Here is a 17,924-nt window from a genome sequence, read left to right on the forward strand (position 1 = left end):
AGGGTTTAACAAGGCAGCTCACCTGTGACTTGACATTAGATGCGGCGACTTCGATTACCCTGCAGACGATATTTTTGTTCTTCCCGCCAATACAATCCACTGACAACGACCGACGAGTTCTGCGTTCCGAGATTATTTTTGTTATTTGCCTGTTTGGGGCCCGCCTGTGAAATTGCGCGATTCTTGCAATTCTCTTTCAGCCTCTCATCAACTAGCTGTTTTTGCAGAATATTAAAAATACGATAGTTATTCACTACTCATATTAACTAGGTGTCATTTACGTTACCTTAAGTCATTTATTTTTCAACTGGATTTTACAAAGGTGCATGACATGCAGGCGCTAAAAAGTTGTCAGGAGGGGGTTTCAAACCATGCCTATAGGGGAGTCTGCGACCTGAATGACTTAATGGTTATTTTCAATGCAATCAAGTTTTTTCTTTTTCTTTTAGGGTTTAACAAGGTTTCTCACCTGTTACCTGTGGCTTGACTTTAGATGTGGCCAGTTCGATTACCCTGCAGACTATAAGAGTGTCTTCAGAATATGGCCAATTTGACATGAATTTAAAAATGCCTCAGATAGGACCAAAAAAGTGTCTGGAGCTTCCCGTCAGGGTAAGAGTGACAACAGGTTTCCACATGTCAAAATGGGGGAAATCTTAGCAAATGGCTTAATGGTTATTCATGAGAATCGTGTTGTTGTATTGTTGAGTGTATCATGGGATCTCACCTGAAATCTGTGGCTTGACTACAAACCTGTAACCTATGCTACTGTGGCCTATAGAGCTAGAAGGCTGGATAACCAGGTGTGTAAAGGTGTGAAGTGGGATAGATGGCCTGCAGTCCTATCCCAAATGGACAACTAATCCCTATGTACTTGCGGAGATCTGAGAGGATGCGATTGGTATAAGAAACACGACTAAACTTCAACCTCCGGAGGGGTCAAAAAAATGCATTTTCGTTGTCGGCAGGATTTGAACCTGCGCAGGAAGATCCTAATGGATTTCTAGTCCATCGCCTTAACCACTCGGCCACGACAACGTTGACAGAAGAAAACAGGCTTGTTAGGAGTGAATGGGCCAACAGGCATAGCCTACAGAAAGTGAAATTTAACAACTGAAAGATAATGCAGTAACTCATTATAATGCAATAACACAAAATGTTCCCCTCATTCATTTGTTATTAAGTCCAGCTGTTTTCTTATTTAACCTTGATCTTTGCTCAGCTCCAGAAGGTCTGCATTTGAGAGTGTTTATTATGAATTGTTATTTCACTGTGTGAAGTTGTTATTTCATCATTCTTATTATTACTGCTGAGCAGCATGACTCCTGAGAGGCACTAAAAAACTGTCAGAAGTGGGATTTGAACCCACGCCTCCATGGGAGACTGCGACCTGAACGCAGCGCCTTAGACCGCTCGGCCATCCTGACTACAGCACAGTAACTGGGTATCGGGTTAAAGTGTATGCGGTAAAAGTAGAAATATGAACAACGCTCTAAAATCACCACAGAGACCAGAACAACTATGCACGATACTGACTTGCACTTTCAATAGTCATTTGTTTTTATAAATTAAAAAGTCCAGTCATTGATTTAACCTCAATATGGCCTTCAATGGGAAAGAGTAGTAAATCGTCATTGAATGAGCGCTAAACTGGCATCAGAATATGGCCATTCTGATATAAATGATAAAATTCCTCAGATAAGACTGAAAAAGTGTCTGGAAATATCAGCAACCATCAGGGTAAGAGTGACAACAGGTCCACATGGGGGAAATCCTTACAAATGGCTTAATGAGTCATTTCAACGCAATCGTGTTATTATTTATTTTCAGGGTTTAACAAGGCAGCTCACCTGTGATTTGACATTAGATGCGGCGACTTTGATTACCCTGCAGACGATATTTTTGTTCTTCCCGCCAATACAATCCACTGACAACGACCGACGAGTTCTGCGTTCCGAGATTATTTTTGTTATTTGCCTGTTTGGGGCCCGCCTGTGAAATTGCGCGATTCTTGCAATTCTCTTTCAGCCTCTCATCAACTAGCTGTTTTTGCAGAATATTACAAATACGATAGTTATTCACTACTCATATTAACTAGGTGTCATTTACGTTACCTTAAGTCATTTATTTTTCAACTGGATTTTACAAAGGTGCATGACATGCAGGCGCTAAAAAGTTGTCAGGAGGGGGTTTCAAACCATGCCTATAGGGGAGTCTGCGACCTGAATGACTTAATGGTTATTTTCAATGCAATCAAGTTTTTTCTTTTTCTTTTAGGGTTTAACAAGGTTTCTCACCTGTTACCTGTGGCTTGACTTTAGATGTGGCCAGTTCGATTACCCTGCAGACTATAAGAGTGTCTTCAGAATATGGCCAATTTGACATGAATTTAAAAATGCCTCAGATAGGACCAAAAATGTGTCTGGAGCTTCCCGTCAGGGTAAGAGTGACAACAGGTTTCCACATGTCAAAATGGGGGAAATCTTAGCAAATGGCTTAATGGTTATTCATGAGAATCGTGTTGTTGTATTGTTGAGTGTATCATGGGATCTCACCTGAAATCTGTGGCTTGACTACAAACCTGTAACCTATGCTACTGTGGCCTATAGAGCTAGAAGGCTGGATAACCAGGTGTGTAAAGGTGTGAAGTGGGACTAGATGGCCTGCAGTCCTATCCCAAATGGACAACTAATCCCTATGTACTTGCGGAGATCTGAGAGGATGCGATTGGTATAAGAAACACGACTAAACTTCAACCTCCGGAGGGGTCAAAAAAATGCATTTTCGTTGTCGGCAGGATTTGAACCTGCGCAGGAAGATCCTAATGGATTTCTAGTCCATCGCCTTAACCACTCGGCCACGACAACGTTGACAGAAGAAAACAAGGCTTGTTAGGAGTGAATGGGCCAACAGGCATAGCCTACAGAAAGTGAAATTTAACAACTGAAAGATAATGCAGTAACTCATTATAATGCAATAACACAAAATGTTCCCCTCATTCATTTGTTATTAAGTCCAGCTGTTTTCTTATTTAACCTTGATCTTTGCTCAGCTCCAGAAGGTCTGCATTTGAGAGTGTTTATTATGAATTGTTATTTCACTGTGTGAAGTTGTTATTTCATCATTCTTATTATTACTGCTGAGCAGCATGACTCCTGAGAGGCACTAAAAAACTGTCAGAAGTGGGATTTGAACCCACGCCTCCATGGGAGACTGCGACCTGAACGCAGCGCCTTAGACCGCTCGGCCATCCTGACTACAGCACAGTAACTGGGTATCGGGTTAAAGTGTATGCGGTAAAAGTAGAAATATGAACAACGCTCTAAAATCACCACAGAGACCAGAACAACTATGCACGATACTGACTTGCACTTTCAATAGTCATTTGTTTTTATAAATTAAAAAGTCCAGTCATTGATTTAACCTCAATATGGCCTTCAATGGGAAAGAGTAGTAAATCGTCATTGAATGAGCGCTAAACTGGCATCAGAATATGGCCATTCTGATATAAATGATAAAATTCCTCAGATAAGACTGAAAAAGTGTCTGGAAATATCAGCAACCATCAGGGTAAGAGTGACAACAGGTCCACATGGGGGAAATCCTTACAAATGGCTTAATGAGTCATTTCAACGCAATCGTGTTATTATTTATTTTTAGGGTTTAACAAGGCAGCTCACCTGTGACTTGACATTAGATGCGGCGACTTCGATTACCCTGCAGACGATATTTTTGTTCTTCCCGCCAATACAATCCACTGACAACGACCGACGAGTTCTGCGTTCCGAGATTATTTTTGTTATTTGCCTGTTTGGGGCCCGCCTGTGAAATTGCGCGATTCTTGCAATTCTCTTTCAGCCTCTCATCAACTAGCTGTTTTTGCAGAATATTAAAAATACGATAGTTATTCACTACTCATATTAACTAGGTGTCATTTACGTTACCTTAAGTCATTTATTTTTCAACTGGATTTTACAAAGGTGCATGACATGCAGGCGCTAAAAAGTTGTCAGGAGGGGGTTTCAAACCATGCCTATAGGGGAGTCTGCGACCTGAATGACTTAATGGTTATTTTCAATGCAATCGAGTTTTTTCTTTTTCTTTTAGGGTTTAACAAGGTTTCTCACCTGTTACCTGTGGCTTGACTTTAGATGTGGCCAGTTCGATTACCCTGCAGACTATAAGAGTGTCTTCAGAATATGGCCAATTTGACATGAATTTAAAAATGCCTCAGATAGGACCAAAAAAGTGTCTGGAGCTTCCCGTCAGGGTAAGAGTGACAACAGGTTTCCACATGTCAAAATGGGGGAAATCTTAGCAAATGGCTTAATGGTTATTCATGAGAATCGTGTTGTTGTATTGTTGAGTGTATCATGGGATCTCACCTGAAATCTGTGGCTTGACTACAAACCTGTAACCTATGCTACTGTGGCCTATAGAGCTAGAAGGCTGGATAACCAGGTGTGTAAAGGTGTGAAGTGGGACAGATGGCCTGCAGTCCTATCCCAAATGGACAACTAATCCCTATGTACTTGCGGAGATCTGAGAGGATGCGATTGGTATAAGAAACACGACTAAACTTCAACCTCCGGAGGGGTCAAAAAAATGCATTTTCAGTTGTCGGCAGGATTTGAACCTGCGCAGGAAGATCCTAATGGATTTCTAGTCCATCGCCTTAACCACTCGGCCACGACAACGTTGACAGAAGAAAACAAGCTTGTTAGGAGTGAATGGGCCAACAGGCATAGCCTACAGAAAGTGAAATTTAACAACTGAAAGATAATGCAGTAACTCATTATAATGCAATAACACAAAATGTTCCCCTCATTCATTTGTTATTAAGTCCAGCTGTTTTCTTATTTAACCTTGATCTTTGCTCAGCTCCAGAAGGTCTGCATTTGAGAGTGTTTATTATGAATTGTTATTTCACTGTGTGAAGTTGTTATTTCATCATTCTTATTATTACTGCTGAGCAGCATGACTCCTGAGAGGCACTAAAAAACTGTCAGAAGTGGGATTTGAACCCACGCCTCCATGGGAGACTGCGAACCTGAACGCAGCGCCTTAGACCGCTCGGCCATCCTGACTACAGCACAGTAACTGGGTATCGGGTTAAAGTGTATGCGGTAAAAGTAGAAATATGAACAACGCTCTAAAATCACCACAGAGACCAGAACAACTATGCACGATACTGACTTGCACTTTCAATAGTCATTTGTTTTTATAAATTAAAAAGTCCAGTCATTGATTTAACCTCAATATGGCCTTCAATGGGAAAGAGTAGTAAATCGCCATTGAATGAGCGCTAAACTGGCATCAGAATATGGCCATTCTGATATAAATGATAAAATTCCTCAGATAAGACTGAAAAAGTGTCTGGAAATATCAGCAACCATCAGGGTAAGAGTGACAACAGGTCCACATGGGGGAAATCCTTACAAATGGCTTAATGGGTCATTTCAACGCAATCGTGTTATTATTTATTTTTAGGGTTTAACAAGGCAGCTCACCTGTGACTTGACATTAGATGCGGCGACTTCGATTACCCTGCAGACGATATTTTTGTTCTTCCCGCCAATACAATCCACTGACAACGACCGACGAGTTCTGCGTTCCGAGATTATTTTTGTTATTTGCCTGTTTGGGGCCCGCCTGTGAAATTGCGCGATTCTTGCAATTCTCTTTCAGCCTCTCATCAACTAGCTGTTTTTGCAGAATATTAAAAATACGATAGTTATTCACTACTCATATTAACTAGGTGTCATTTACGTTACCTTAAGTCATTTATTTTTCAACTGGATTTTACAAAGGTGCATGACATGCAGGCGCTAAAAAGTTGTCAGGAGGGGGTTTCAAACCATGCCTATAGGGGAGTCTGCGACCTGAATGACTTAATGGTTATTTTCAATGCAATCGAGTTTTTTCTTTTTCTTTTAGGGTTTAACAAGGTTTCTCACCTGTTACCTGTGGCTTGACTTTAGATGTGGCCAGTTCGATTACCCTGCAGACTATAAGAGTGTCTTCAGAATATGGCCAATTTGACATGAATTTAAAAATGCCTCAGATAGGACCAAAAAAGTGTCTGGAGCTTCCCGTCAGGGTAAGAGTGACAACAGGTTTCCACATGTCAAAATGGGGGAAATCTTAGCAAATGGCTTAATGGTTATTCATGAGAATCGTGTTGTTGTATTGTTGAGTGTATCATGGGATCTCACCTGAAATCTGTGGCTTGACTACAAACCTGTAACCTATGCTACTGTGGCCTATAGAGCTAGAAGGCTGGATAACCAGGTGTGTAAAGGTGTGAAGTGGGACAGATGGCCTGCAGTCCTATCCCAAATGGACAACTAATCCCTATGTACTTGCGGAGATCTGAGAGGATGCGATTGGTATAAGAAACACGACTAAACTTCAACCTCCGGAGGGGTCAAAAAAATGCATTTTCGTTGTCGGCAGGATTTGAACCTGCGCAGGAAGATCCTAATGGATTTCTAGTCCATCGCCTTAACCACTCGGCCACGACAACTATGACAGAAGAAAAGCAGGCTTGTTAGGAGTGAATGGGCCAACAGGCATAGCCTACAGAAAGTGAAATTTAACAACTGAAAGATAATGCAGTAACTCATTATAATGCAATAACACAAAATGTTCCCCTCATTCATTTGTTATTAAGTCCAGCTGTTTTCTTATTTAACCTTGATCTTTGCTCAGCTGCAGAAGGTCTGCATTTGAGAGTGTTTATTATGAATTGTTATTTCACTGTGTGAAGTTGTTATTTCATCATTCTTATTATTACTGCTGAGCAGCATGACTCCTGAGAGGCACTAAAAAACTGTCAGAAGTGGGATTTGAACCCACGCCTCCATGGGAGACTGCGACCTGAACGCAGCGCCTTAGACCGCTCGGCCATCCTGACTACAGCACAGTAACTGGGTATCGGGTTAAAGTGTATGCGGTAAAAGTAGAAATATGAACAACGCTCTAAAATCACCACAGAGACCAGAACAACTATGCACGATACTGACTTGCACTTTCAATAGTCATTTGTTTTTATAAATTAAAAAGTCCAGTCATTGATTTAACCTCAATATGGCCTTCAATGGGAAAGAGTAGTAAATCGCCATTGAATGAGCGCTAAACTGGCATCAGAATATGGCCATTCTGATATAAATGATAAAATTCCTCAGATAAGACTGAAAAAGTGTCTGGAAATATCAGCAACCATCAGGGTAAGAGTGACAACAGGTCCACATGGGGGAAATCCTTACAAATGGCTTAATGGGTCATTTCAACGCAATCGTGTTATTATTTATTTTTAGGGTTTAACAAGGCAGCTCACCTGTGACTTGACATTAGATGCGGCGACTTCGATTACCCTGCAGACGATATTTTTGTTCTTCCCGCCAATACAATCCACTGACAACGACCGACGAGTTCTGCGTTCCGAGATTATTTTTGTTATTTGCCTGTTTGGGGCCCGCCTGTGAAATTGCGCGATTCTTGCAATTCTCTTTCAGCCTCTCATCAACTAGCTGTTTTTGCAGAATATTAAAAATACGATAGTTATTCACTACTCATATTAACTAGGTGTCATTTACGTTACCTTAAGTCATTTATTTTTCAACTGGATTTTACAAAGGTGCATGACATGCAGGCGCTAAAAAGTTGTCAGGAGGGGGTTTCAAACCATGCCTATAGGGGAGTCTGCGACCTGAATGACTTAATGGTTATTTTCAATGCAATCGAGTTTTTTCTTTTTCTTTTAGGGTTTAACAAGGTTTCTCACCTGTTACCTGTGGCTTGACTTTAGATGTGGCCAGTTCGATTACCCTGCAGCCTAAGAGTGTCTTCAGAATATGGCCAATTTGACATGAATTTAAAAATGCCTCAGATAGGACCAAAAAAGTGTCTGGAGCTTCCCGTCAGGGTAAGAGTGACAACAGGTTTCCACATGTCAAAATGGGGGAAATCTTAGCAAATGGCTTAATGGTTATTCATGAGAATCGTGTTGTTGTATTGTTGAGTGTATCATGGGATCTCACCTGAAATCTGTGGCTTGACTACAAACCTGTAACCTATGCTACTGTGGCCTATAGAGCTAGAAGGCTGGATAACCAGGTGTGTAAAGGTGTGAAGTGGGACAGATGGCCTGCAGTCCTATCCCAAATGGACAACTAATCCCTATGTACTTGCGGAGATCTGAGAGGATGCGATTGGTATAAGAAACACGACTAAACTTCAACCTCCGGAGGGGTCAAAAAAATGCATTTTCGTTGTCGGCAGGATTTGAACCTGCGCAGGAAGATCCTAATGGATTTCTAGTCCATCGCCTTAACCACTCGGCCACGACAACTATGACAGAAGAAAGCAGGCTTGTTAGGAGTGAATGGGCCAACAGGCATAGCCTACAGAAAGTGAAATTTAACAACTGAAAGATAATGCAGTAACTCATTATAATGCAATAACACAAAATGTTCCCCTCATTCATTTGTTATTAAGTCCAGCTGTTTTCTTATTTAACCTTGATCTTTGCTCAGCTGCAGAAGGTCTGCATTTGAGAGTGTTTATTATGAATTGTTATTTCACTGTGTGAAGTTGTTATTTCATCATTCTTATTATTACTGCTGAGCAGCATGACTCCTGAGAGGCACTAAAAAACTGTCAGAAGTGGAATTTGAACCCACGCCTCCATGGGAGACTGCGACCTGAACGCAGCGCCTTAGACCGCTCGGCCATCCTGACTACAGCACAGTAACTGGGTATCGGGTTAAAGTGTATGCGGTAAAAGTAGAAATATGAACAACGCTCTAAAATCACCACAGAGACCAGAACAACTATGCACTGATACTGACTTGCACTTTCAATAGTCATTTGTTTTTATAAATTAAAAAGTCCAGTCATTGATTTAACCTCAATATGGCCTTCAATGGGAAAGAGTAGTAAATCGTCATTGAATGAGCGCTAAACTGGCATCAGAATATGGCCATTCTGATATAAATGATAAAATTCCTTAGATAAGACTGAAAAAGTGTCTGGAAATATCAGCAACCATCAGGGTAAGAGTGACAACAGGTCCACATGGGGGAAATCCTTACAAATGGCTTAATGGGTCATTTCAACGCAATCGTGTTATTATTTATTTTTAGGGTTTAACAAGGCAGCTCACCTGTGACTTGACATTAGATGCGGCGACTTCGATTACCCTGCAGACGATATTTTTGTTCTTCCCGCCAATACAATCCACTGACAACGACCGACGAGTTCTGCGTTCCGAGATTATTTTTGTTATTTGCCTGTTTGGGGCCCGCCTGTGAAATTGCGCGATTCTTGCAATTCTCTTTCAGCCTCTCATCAACTAGCTGTTTTTGCAGAATATTAAAAATACGATAGTTATTCACTACTCATATTAACTAGGTGTCATTTACGTTACCTTAAGTCATTTATTTTTCAACTGGATTTTACAAAGGTGCATGACATGCAGGCGCTAAAAAGTTGTCAGGAGGGGGTTTCAAACCATGCCTATAGGGGAGTCTGCGACCTGAATGACTTAATGGTTATTTTCAATGCAATCAAGTTTTTTCTTTTTCTTTTAGGGTTTAACAAGGTTTCTCACCTGTTACCTGTGGCTTGACTTTAGATGTGGCCAGTTCGATTACCCTGCAGCCTAAGAGTGTCTTCAGAATATGGCCAATTTGACATGAATTTAAAAATGCCTCAGATAGGACCAAAAAAGTGTCTGGAGCTTCCCGTCAGGGTAAGAGTGACAACAGGTTTCCACATGTCAAAATGGGGGAAATCTTAGCAAATGGCTTAATGGTTATTCATGAGAATCGTGTTGTTGTATTGTTGAGTGTATCATGGGATCTCACCTGAAATCTGTGGCTTGACTACAAACCTGTAACCTATGCTACTGTGGCCTATAGAGCTAGAAGGCTGGATAACCAGGTGTGTAAAGGTGTGAAGTGGGACAGATGGCCTGCAGTCCTATCCCAAATGGACAACTAATCCCTATGTACTTGCGGAGATCTGAGAGGATGCGATTGGTATAAGAAACACGACTAAACTTCAACCTCCGGAGGGGTCAAAAAAATGCATTTTCGTTGTCGGCAGGATTTGAACCTGCGCAGGAAGATCCTAATGGATTTCTAGTCCATCGCCTTAACCACTCGGCCACGACAACTATTGACAGAAGAAAACAGGCTTGTTAGGAGTGAATGGGCCAACAGGCATAGCCTACAGAAAGTGAAATTTAACAACTGAAAGATAATGCAGTAACTCATTATAATGCAATAACACAAAATGTTCCCCTCATTCATTTGTTATTAAGTCCAGCTGTTTTCTTATTTAACCTTGATCTTTGCTCAGCTGCAGAAGGTCTGCATTTGAGAGTGTTTATTATGAATTGTTATTTCACTGTGTGAAGTTGTTATTTCATCATTCTTATTATTACTGCTGAGCAGCATGACTCCTGAGAGGCACTAAAAAACTGTCAGAAGTGGGATTTGAACCCACGCCTCCATGGGAGACTGCGACCTGAACGCAGCGCCTTAGACCGCTCGGCCATCCTGACTACAGCACAGTAACTGGGTATCGGGTTAAAGTGTATGCGGTAAAAGTAGAAATATGAACAACGCTCTAAAATCACCACAGAGACCAGAACAACTATGCACGATACTGACTTGCACTTTCAATAGTCATTTGTTTTTATAAATTAAAAAGTCCAGTCATTGATTTAACCTCAATATGGCCTTCAATGGGAAAGAGTAGTAAATCGTCATTGAATGAGCGCTAAACTGGCATCAGAATATGGCCATTCTGATATAAATGATAAAATTCCTCAGATAAGACTGAAAAAGTGTCTGGAAATATCAGCAACCATCAGGGTAAGAGTGACAACAGGTCCACATGGGGGAAATCCTTACAAATGGCTTAATGAGTCATTTCAACGCAATCGTGTTATTATTTATTTTTAGGGTTTAACAAGGCAGCTCACCTGTGACTTGACATTAGATGCGGCGACTTTGATTACCCTGCAGACGATATTTTTGTTCTTCCCGCCAATACAATCCACTGACAACGACCGACGAGTTCTGCGTTCCGAGATTATTTTTGTTATTTGCCTGTTTGGGGCCCGCCTGTGAAATTGCGCGATTCTTGCAATTCTCTTTCAGCCTCTCATCAACTAGCTGTTTTTGCAGAATATTAAAAATACGATAGTTATTCACTACTCATATTAACTAGGTGTCATTTACGTTACCTTAAGTCATTTATTTTTCAACTGGATTTTACAAAGGTGCATGACATGCAGGCGCTAAAAAGTTGTCAGGAGGGGGTTTCAAACCATGCCTATAGGGGAGTCTGCGACCTGAATGACTTAATGGTTATTTTCAATGCAATCAAGTTTTTTCTTTTTCTTTTAGGGTTTAACAAGGTTTCTCACCTGTTACCTGTGGCTTGACTTTAGATGTGGCCAGTTCGATTACCCTGCAGCCTAAGAGTGTCTTCAGAATATGGCCAATTTGACATGAATTTAAAAATGCCTCAGATAGGACCAAAAAAGTGTCTGGAGCTTCCCGTCAGGGTAAGAGTGACAACAGGTTTCCACATGTCAAAATGGGGGAAATCTTAGCAAATGGCTTCATGGTTATTCATGAGAATCGTGTTGTTGTATTGTTGAGTGTATCATGGGATCTCACCTGAAATCTGTGGCTTGACTACAAACCTGTAACCTATGCTACTGTGGCCTATAGAGCTAGAAGGCTGGATAACCAGGTGTGTAAAGGTGTGAAGTGGGATAGATGGCCTGCAGTCCTATCCCAAATGGACAACTAATCCCTATGTACTTGCGGAGATCTGAGAGGATGCGATTGGTATAAGAAACACGACTAAACTTCAACCTCCGGAGGGGTCAAAAAAATGCATTTTCATTGTCGGCAGGATTTGAACCTGCGCAGGAAGATCCTAATGGATTTCTAGTCCATCGCCTTAACCACTCGGCCACGACAACGTCTGACAGAAGAAAACAGGCTTGTTAGGAGTGAATGGGCCAACAGGCATAGCCTACAGAAAGTGAAATTTAACAACTGAAAGATAATGCAGTAACTCATTATAATGCAATAACACAAAATGTTCCCCTCATTCATTTGTTATTAAGTCCAGCTGTTTTCTTATTTAACCTTGATCTTTGCTCAGCTGCAGAAGGTCTGCATTTGAGAGTGTTTATTATGAATTGTTATTTCACTGTGTGAAGTTGTTATTTCATCATTCTTATTATTACTGCTGAGCAGCATGACTCCTGAGAGGCACTAAAAAACTGTCAGAAGTGGGATTTGAACCCACGCCTCCATGGGAGACTGCGACCTGAACGCAGCGCCTTAGACCGCTCGGCCATCCTGACTACAGCACAGTAACTGGGTATCGGGTTAAAGTGTATGCGGTAAAAGTAGAAATATGAACAACGCTCTAAAATCACCACAGAGACCAGAACAACTATGCACGATACTGACTTGCACTTTCAATAGTCATTTGTTTTTATAAATTAAAAAGTCCAGTCATTGATTTAACCTCAATATGGCCTTCAATGGGAAAGAGTAGTAAATCGTCATTGAATGAGCGCTAAACTGGCATCAGAATATGGCCATTCTGATATAAATGATAAAATTCCTCAGATAAGACTGAAAAAGTGTCTGGAAATATCAGCAACCATCAGGGTAAGAGTGACAACAGGTCCACATGGGGGAAATCCTTACAAATGGCTTAATGAGTCATTTCAACGCAATCGTGTTATTATTTATTTTTAGGGTTTAACAAGGCAGCTCACCTGTGACTTGACATTAGATGCGGCGACTTTGATTACCCTGCAGACGATATTTTTGTTCTTCCCGCCAATACAATCCACTGACAACGACCGACGAGTTCTGCGTTCCGAGATTATTTTTGTTATTTGCCTGTTTGGGGCCCGCCTGTGAAATTGCGCGATTCTTGCAATTCTCTTTCAGCCTCTCATCAACTAGCTGTTTTTGCAGAATATTAAAAATACGATAGTTATTCACTACTCATATTAACTAGGTGTCATTTACGTTACCTTAAGTCATTTATTTTTCAACTGGATTTTACAAAGGTGCATGACATGCAGGCGCTAAAAAATTGTCAGGAGGGGGTTTCAAACCATGCCTATAGGGGAGTCTGCGACCTGAATGACTTAATGGTTATTTTCAATGCAATCAAGTTTTTTCTTTTTCTTTTAGGGTTTAACAAGGTTTCTCACCTGTTACCTGTGGCTTGACTTTAGATGTGGCCAGTTCGATTACCCTGCAGCCTAAGAGTGTCTTCAGAATATGGCCAATTTGACATGAATTTAAAAATGCCTCAGATAGGACCAAAAAAGTGTCTGGAGCTTCCCGTCAGGGTAAGAGTGACAACAGGTTTCCACATGTCAAAATGGGGGAAATCTTAGCAAATGGCTTCATGGTTATTCATGAGAATCGTGTTGTTGTATTGTTGAGTGTATCATGGGATCTCACCTGAAATCTGTGGCTTGACTACAAACCTGTAACCTATGCTACTGTGGCCTATAGAGCTAGAAGGCTGGATAACCAGGTGTGTAAAGGTGTGAAGTGGGACAGATGGCCTGCAGTCCTATCCCAAATGGACAACTAATCCCTATGTACTTGCGGAGATCTGAGAGGATGCGATTGGTATAAGAAACACGACTAAACTTCAACCTCCGGAGGGGTCAAAAAAATGCATTTTCGTTGTCGGCAGGATTTGAACCTGCGCAGGAAGATCCTAATGGATTTCTAGTCCATCGCCTTAACCACTCGGCCACGACAACATTGACAGAAGAAAACAAGCTTGTTAGGAGTGAATGGGCCAACAGGCATAGCCTACAGAAAGTGAAATTTAACAACTGAAAGATAATGCAGTAACTCATTATAATGCAATAACACAAAATGTTCCCCTCATTCATTTGTTATTAAGTCCAGCTGTTTTCTTATTTAACCTTGATCTTTGCTCAGCTCCAGAAGGTCTGCATTTGAGAGTGTTTATTATGAATTGTTATTTCACTGTGTGAAGTTGTTATTTCATCATTCTTATTATTACTGCTGAGCAGCATGACTCCTGAGAGGCACTAAAAAACTGTCAGAAGTGGGATTTGAACCCACGCCTCCATGGGAGACTGCGACCTGAACGCAGCGCCTTAGACCGCTCGGCCATCCTGACTACAGCACAGTAACTGGGTATCGGGTTAAAGTGTATGCGGTAAAAGTAGAAATATGAACAACGCTCTAAAATCACCACAGAGACCAGAACAACTATGCACGATACTGACTTGCACTTTCAATAGTCATTTGTTTTTATAAATTAAAAAGTCCAGTCATTGATTTAACCTCAATATGGCCTTCAATGGGAAAGAGTAGTAAATCGTCATTGAATGAGCGCTAAACTGGCATCAGAATATGGCCATTCTGATATAAATGATAAAATTCCTCAGATAAGACTGAAAAAGTGTCTGGAAATATCAGCAACCATCAGGGTAAGAGTGACAACAGGTCCACATGGGGGAAATCCTTACAAATGGCTTAATGGGTCATTTCAACGCAATCGTGTTATTATTTATTTTTAGGGTTTAACAAGGCAGCTCACCTGTGACTTGACATTAGATGCGGCGACTTCGATTACCCTGCAGACGATATTTTTGTTCTTCCCGCCAATACAATCCACTGACAACGACCGACGAGTTCTGCGTTCCGAGATTATTTTTGTTATTTGCCTGTTTGGGGCCCGCCTGTGAAATTGCGCGATTCTTGCAATTCTCTTTCAGCCTCTCATCAACTAGCTGTTTTTGCAGAATATTAAAAATACGATAGTTATTCACTACTCATATTAACTAGGTGTCATTTACGTTACCTTAAGTCATTTATTTTTCAACTGGATTTTACAAAGGTGCATGACATGCAGGCGCTAAAAAGTTGTCAGGAGGGGGTTTCAAACCATGCCTATAGGGGAGTCTGCGACCTGAATGACTTAATGGTTATTTTCAATGCAATCAAGTTTTTTCTTTTTCTTTTAGGGTTTAACAAGGTTTCTCACCTGTTACCTGTGGCTTGACTTTAGATGTGGCCAGTTCGATTACCCTGCAGACTATAAGAGTGTCTTCAGAATATGGCCAATTTGACATGAATTTAAAAATGCCTCAGATAGGACCAAAAAAGTGTCTGGAGCTTCCCGTCAGGGTAAGAGTGACAACAGGTTTCCACATGTCAAAATAGGGGGAAATCTTAGCAAATGGCTTCATGGTTATTCATGAGAATCGTGTTGTTGTATTGTTGAGTGTATCATGGGATCTCACCTGAAATCTGTGGCTTGACTACAAACCTGTAACCTATGCTACTGTGGCCTATAGAGCTAGAAGGCTGGATAACCAGGTGTGTAAAGGTGTGAAGTGGGACAGATGGCCTGCAGTCCTATCCCAAATGGACAACTAATCCCTATGTACTTGCGGAGATCTGAGAGGATGCGATTGGTATAAGAAACACGACTAAACTTCAACCTCCGGAGGGGTCAAAAAAATGCATTTTCATTGTCGGCAGGATTTGAACCTGCGCAGGAAGATCCTTAATGGATTTCTAGTCCATCGCCTTAACCACTCGGCCACGACAACGTTGACAGAAGAAAACAGGCTTGTTAGGAGTGAATGGGCCAACAGGCATAGCCTACAGAAAGTGAAATTTAACAACTGAAAGATAATGCAGTAACTCATTATAATGCAATAACACAAAATGTTCCCCTCATTCATTTGTTATTAAGTCCAGCTGTTTTCTTATTTAACCTTGATCTTTGCTCAGCTCCAGAAGGTCTGCATTTGAGAGTGTTTATTATGAATTGTTATTTCACTGTGTGAAGTTGTTATTTCATCATTCTTATTATTACTGCTGAGCAGCATGACTCCTGAGAGGCACTAAAAAACTGTCAGAAGTGGGATTTGAACACACGCCTCCATGGGAGACTGCGACCTGAACGCAGCGCCTTAGACCGCTCGGCCATCCTGACTACAGCACAGTAACTGGGTATCGGGTTAAAGTGTATGCGGTAAAAGTAGAAATATGAACAACGCTCTAAAATCACCACAGAGACCAGAACAACTATGCACGATACTGACTTGCACTTTCAATAGTCATTTGTTTTTATAAATTAAAAAGTCCAGTCATTGATTTAACCTCAATATGGCCTTCAATGGGAAAGAGTAGTAAATCGCCATTGAATGAGCGCTAAACTGGCATCAGAATATGGCCATTCTGATATAAATGATAAAATTCCTCAGATAAGACTGAAAAAGTGTCTGGAAATATCAGCAACCATCAGGGTAAGAGTGACAACAGGTCCACATGGGGGAAATCCTTACAAATGGCTTAATGGGTCATTTCAACGCAATCGTGTTATTATTTATTTTTAGGGTTTAACAAGGCAGCTCACCTGTGACTTGACATTAGATGCGGCGACTTCGATTACCCTGCAGACGATATTTTTGTTCTTCCCGCCAATACAATCCACTGACAACGACCGACGAGTTCTGCGTTCCGAGATTATTTTTGTTATTTGCCTGTTTGGGGCCCGCCTGTGAAATTGCGCGATTCTTGCAATTCTCTTTCAGCCTCTCATCAACTAGCTGTTTTTGCAGAATATTAAAAATACGATAGTTGTTCACTACTCATATTAACTAGGTGTCATTTACGTTACCTTAAGTCATTTATTTTTCAACTGGATTTTACAAAGGTGCATGACATGCAGGCGCTAAAAAGTTGTCAGGAGGGGGTTTCAAACCATGCCTATAGGGGAGTCTGCGACCTGAATGACTTAATGGTTATTTTCAATGCAATCGAGTTTTTTCTTTTTCTTTTAGGGTTTAACAAGGTTTCTCACCTGTTACCTGTGGCTTGACTTTAGATGTGGCCAGTTCGATAACCCTGCAGACTATAAGAGTGTCTTCAGAATATGGCCAATTTGACATGAATTTAAAAATGCCTCAGATAGGACCAAAAAAGTGTCTGGAGCTTCCCGTCAGGGTAAGAGTGACAACAGGTTTCCACATGTCAAAATGGGGGAAATCTTAGCAAATGGCTTAATGGTTATTCATGAGAATCGTGTTGTTGTATTGTTGAGTGTATCATGGGATCTCACCTGAAATCTGTGGCTTGACTACAAACCTGTAACCTATGCTACTGTGGCCTATAGAGCTAGAAGGCTGGATAACCAGGTGTGTAAAGGTGTGAAGTGGGATAGATGGCCTGCAGTCCTATCCCAAATGGACAACTAATCCCTATGTACTTGCGGAGATCTGAGAGGATGCGATTGGTATAAGAAACACGACTAAACTTCAACCTCCGGAGTGGTCAAAAAAATGCGTTTTCATTGTCGGCAGGATTTGAACCTACGCAGGAAGATCCTAATGCATTTCTAGTCCATCACCTTAACCACTCGGCCACGACAACATTGACAGAAAAAAACAGGCTTGTTAGGAGTGAATGGGCCAACAGGCATAGCCTACAGAAAGTGAAATTTAACAACTGAAAGATAATGCAGTAACTCATTATAATGCAATAACACAAAATGTTCCCCTCATTCATTTGTTATTAAGTCCAGCTGTTTTCTTATTTAACCTTGATCTTTGCTCAGCTCCAGAAGGTCTGCATTTGAGAGTGTTTATTATGAATTGTTATTTCACTGTGTGAAGTTGTTATTTCATCATTCTTATTATTACTGCTGAGCAGCATGACTCCTGAGAGGCACTAAAAAACTGTCAGAAGTGGGATTTGAACCCACGCCTCCATGGGAGACTGCGACCTGAACGCAGCGCCTTAGACCGCTCGGCCATCCTGACTACAGCACAGTAACTGGGTATCGGGTTAAAGTGTATGCGGTAA

The 17,924-nt window shown here is 41.1% G+C and overlaps 15 non-coding genes across 15 annotated transcripts; all 15 read right to left on the bottom strand.

Annotated features, from left to right (window-relative positions):
* Positions 1 to 956: 956 nt before the first annotated feature.
* trnas-aga lies at positions 957 to 1,038 on the bottom strand. The gene has a single exon. It is a non-coding gene; the product is annotated as a tRNA-Ser (tRNA).
* Positions 1,039 to 1,344: 306 nt separating this feature from the next.
* Positions 1,345 to 1,427, bottom strand: trnal-cag. The gene has a single exon. It is a non-coding gene; the product is annotated as a tRNA-Leu (tRNA).
* Positions 1,428 to 2,785: 1,358 nt separating this feature from the next.
* On the bottom strand, positions 2,786 to 2,867 carry trnas-aga. Its single transcript has one exon. It is a non-coding gene; the product is annotated as a tRNA-Ser (tRNA).
* Positions 2,868 to 3,174: 307 nt separating this feature from the next.
* trnal-cag lies at positions 3,175 to 3,257 on the bottom strand. Its single transcript has one exon. It is a non-coding gene; the product is annotated as a tRNA-Leu (tRNA).
* Positions 3,258 to 4,615: 1,358 nt separating this feature from the next.
* trnas-aga lies at positions 4,616 to 4,697 on the bottom strand. Its single transcript has one exon. It is a non-coding gene; the product is annotated as a tRNA-Ser (tRNA).
* Positions 4,698 to 6,444: 1,747 nt separating this feature from the next.
* Positions 6,445 to 6,526, bottom strand: trnas-aga. Its single transcript has one exon. It is a non-coding gene; the product is annotated as a tRNA-Ser (tRNA).
* Positions 6,527 to 6,833: 307 nt separating this feature from the next.
* Positions 6,834 to 6,916, bottom strand: trnal-cag. The gene has a single exon. It is a non-coding gene; the product is annotated as a tRNA-Leu (tRNA).
* A 1,355-nt stretch (positions 6,917 to 8,271) lies between these two features.
* Positions 8,272 to 8,353, bottom strand: trnas-aga. The gene has a single exon. It is a non-coding gene; the product is annotated as a tRNA-Ser (tRNA).
* A 1,745-nt stretch (positions 8,354 to 10,098) lies between these two features.
* trnas-aga lies at positions 10,099 to 10,180 on the bottom strand. Its single transcript has one exon. It is a non-coding gene; the product is annotated as a tRNA-Ser (tRNA).
* Positions 10,181 to 10,487: 307 nt separating this feature from the next.
* On the bottom strand, positions 10,488 to 10,570 carry trnal-cag. Its single transcript has one exon. It is a non-coding gene; the product is annotated as a tRNA-Leu (tRNA).
* Positions 10,571 to 11,925: 1,355 nt separating this feature from the next.
* trnas-aga lies at positions 11,926 to 12,007 on the bottom strand. The gene has a single exon. It is a non-coding gene; the product is annotated as a tRNA-Ser (tRNA).
* A 307-nt stretch (positions 12,008 to 12,314) lies between these two features.
* On the bottom strand, positions 12,315 to 12,397 carry trnal-cag. The gene has a single exon. It is a non-coding gene; the product is annotated as a tRNA-Leu (tRNA).
* Positions 12,398 to 13,752: 1,355 nt separating this feature from the next.
* trnas-aga lies at positions 13,753 to 13,834 on the bottom strand. The gene has a single exon. It is a non-coding gene; the product is annotated as a tRNA-Ser (tRNA).
* A 306-nt stretch (positions 13,835 to 14,140) lies between these two features.
* On the bottom strand, positions 14,141 to 14,223 carry trnal-cag. The gene has a single exon. It is a non-coding gene; the product is annotated as a tRNA-Leu (tRNA).
* Positions 14,224 to 17,798: 3,575 nt separating this feature from the next.
* Positions 17,799 to 17,881, bottom strand: trnal-cag. The gene has a single exon. It is a non-coding gene; the product is annotated as a tRNA-Leu (tRNA).
* Positions 17,882 to 17,924: the final 43 nt, after the last annotated feature.

This window comes from Oncorhynchus mykiss, unplaced genomic scaffold, assembly GCF_013265735.2.
Source record: "Oncorhynchus mykiss isolate Arlee unplaced genomic scaffold, USDA_OmykA_1.1 un_scaffold_292, whole genome shotgun sequence".
Classification (NCBI taxonomy): Eukaryota; Metazoa; Chordata; class Actinopteri; order Salmoniformes; family Salmonidae; genus Oncorhynchus; species Oncorhynchus mykiss.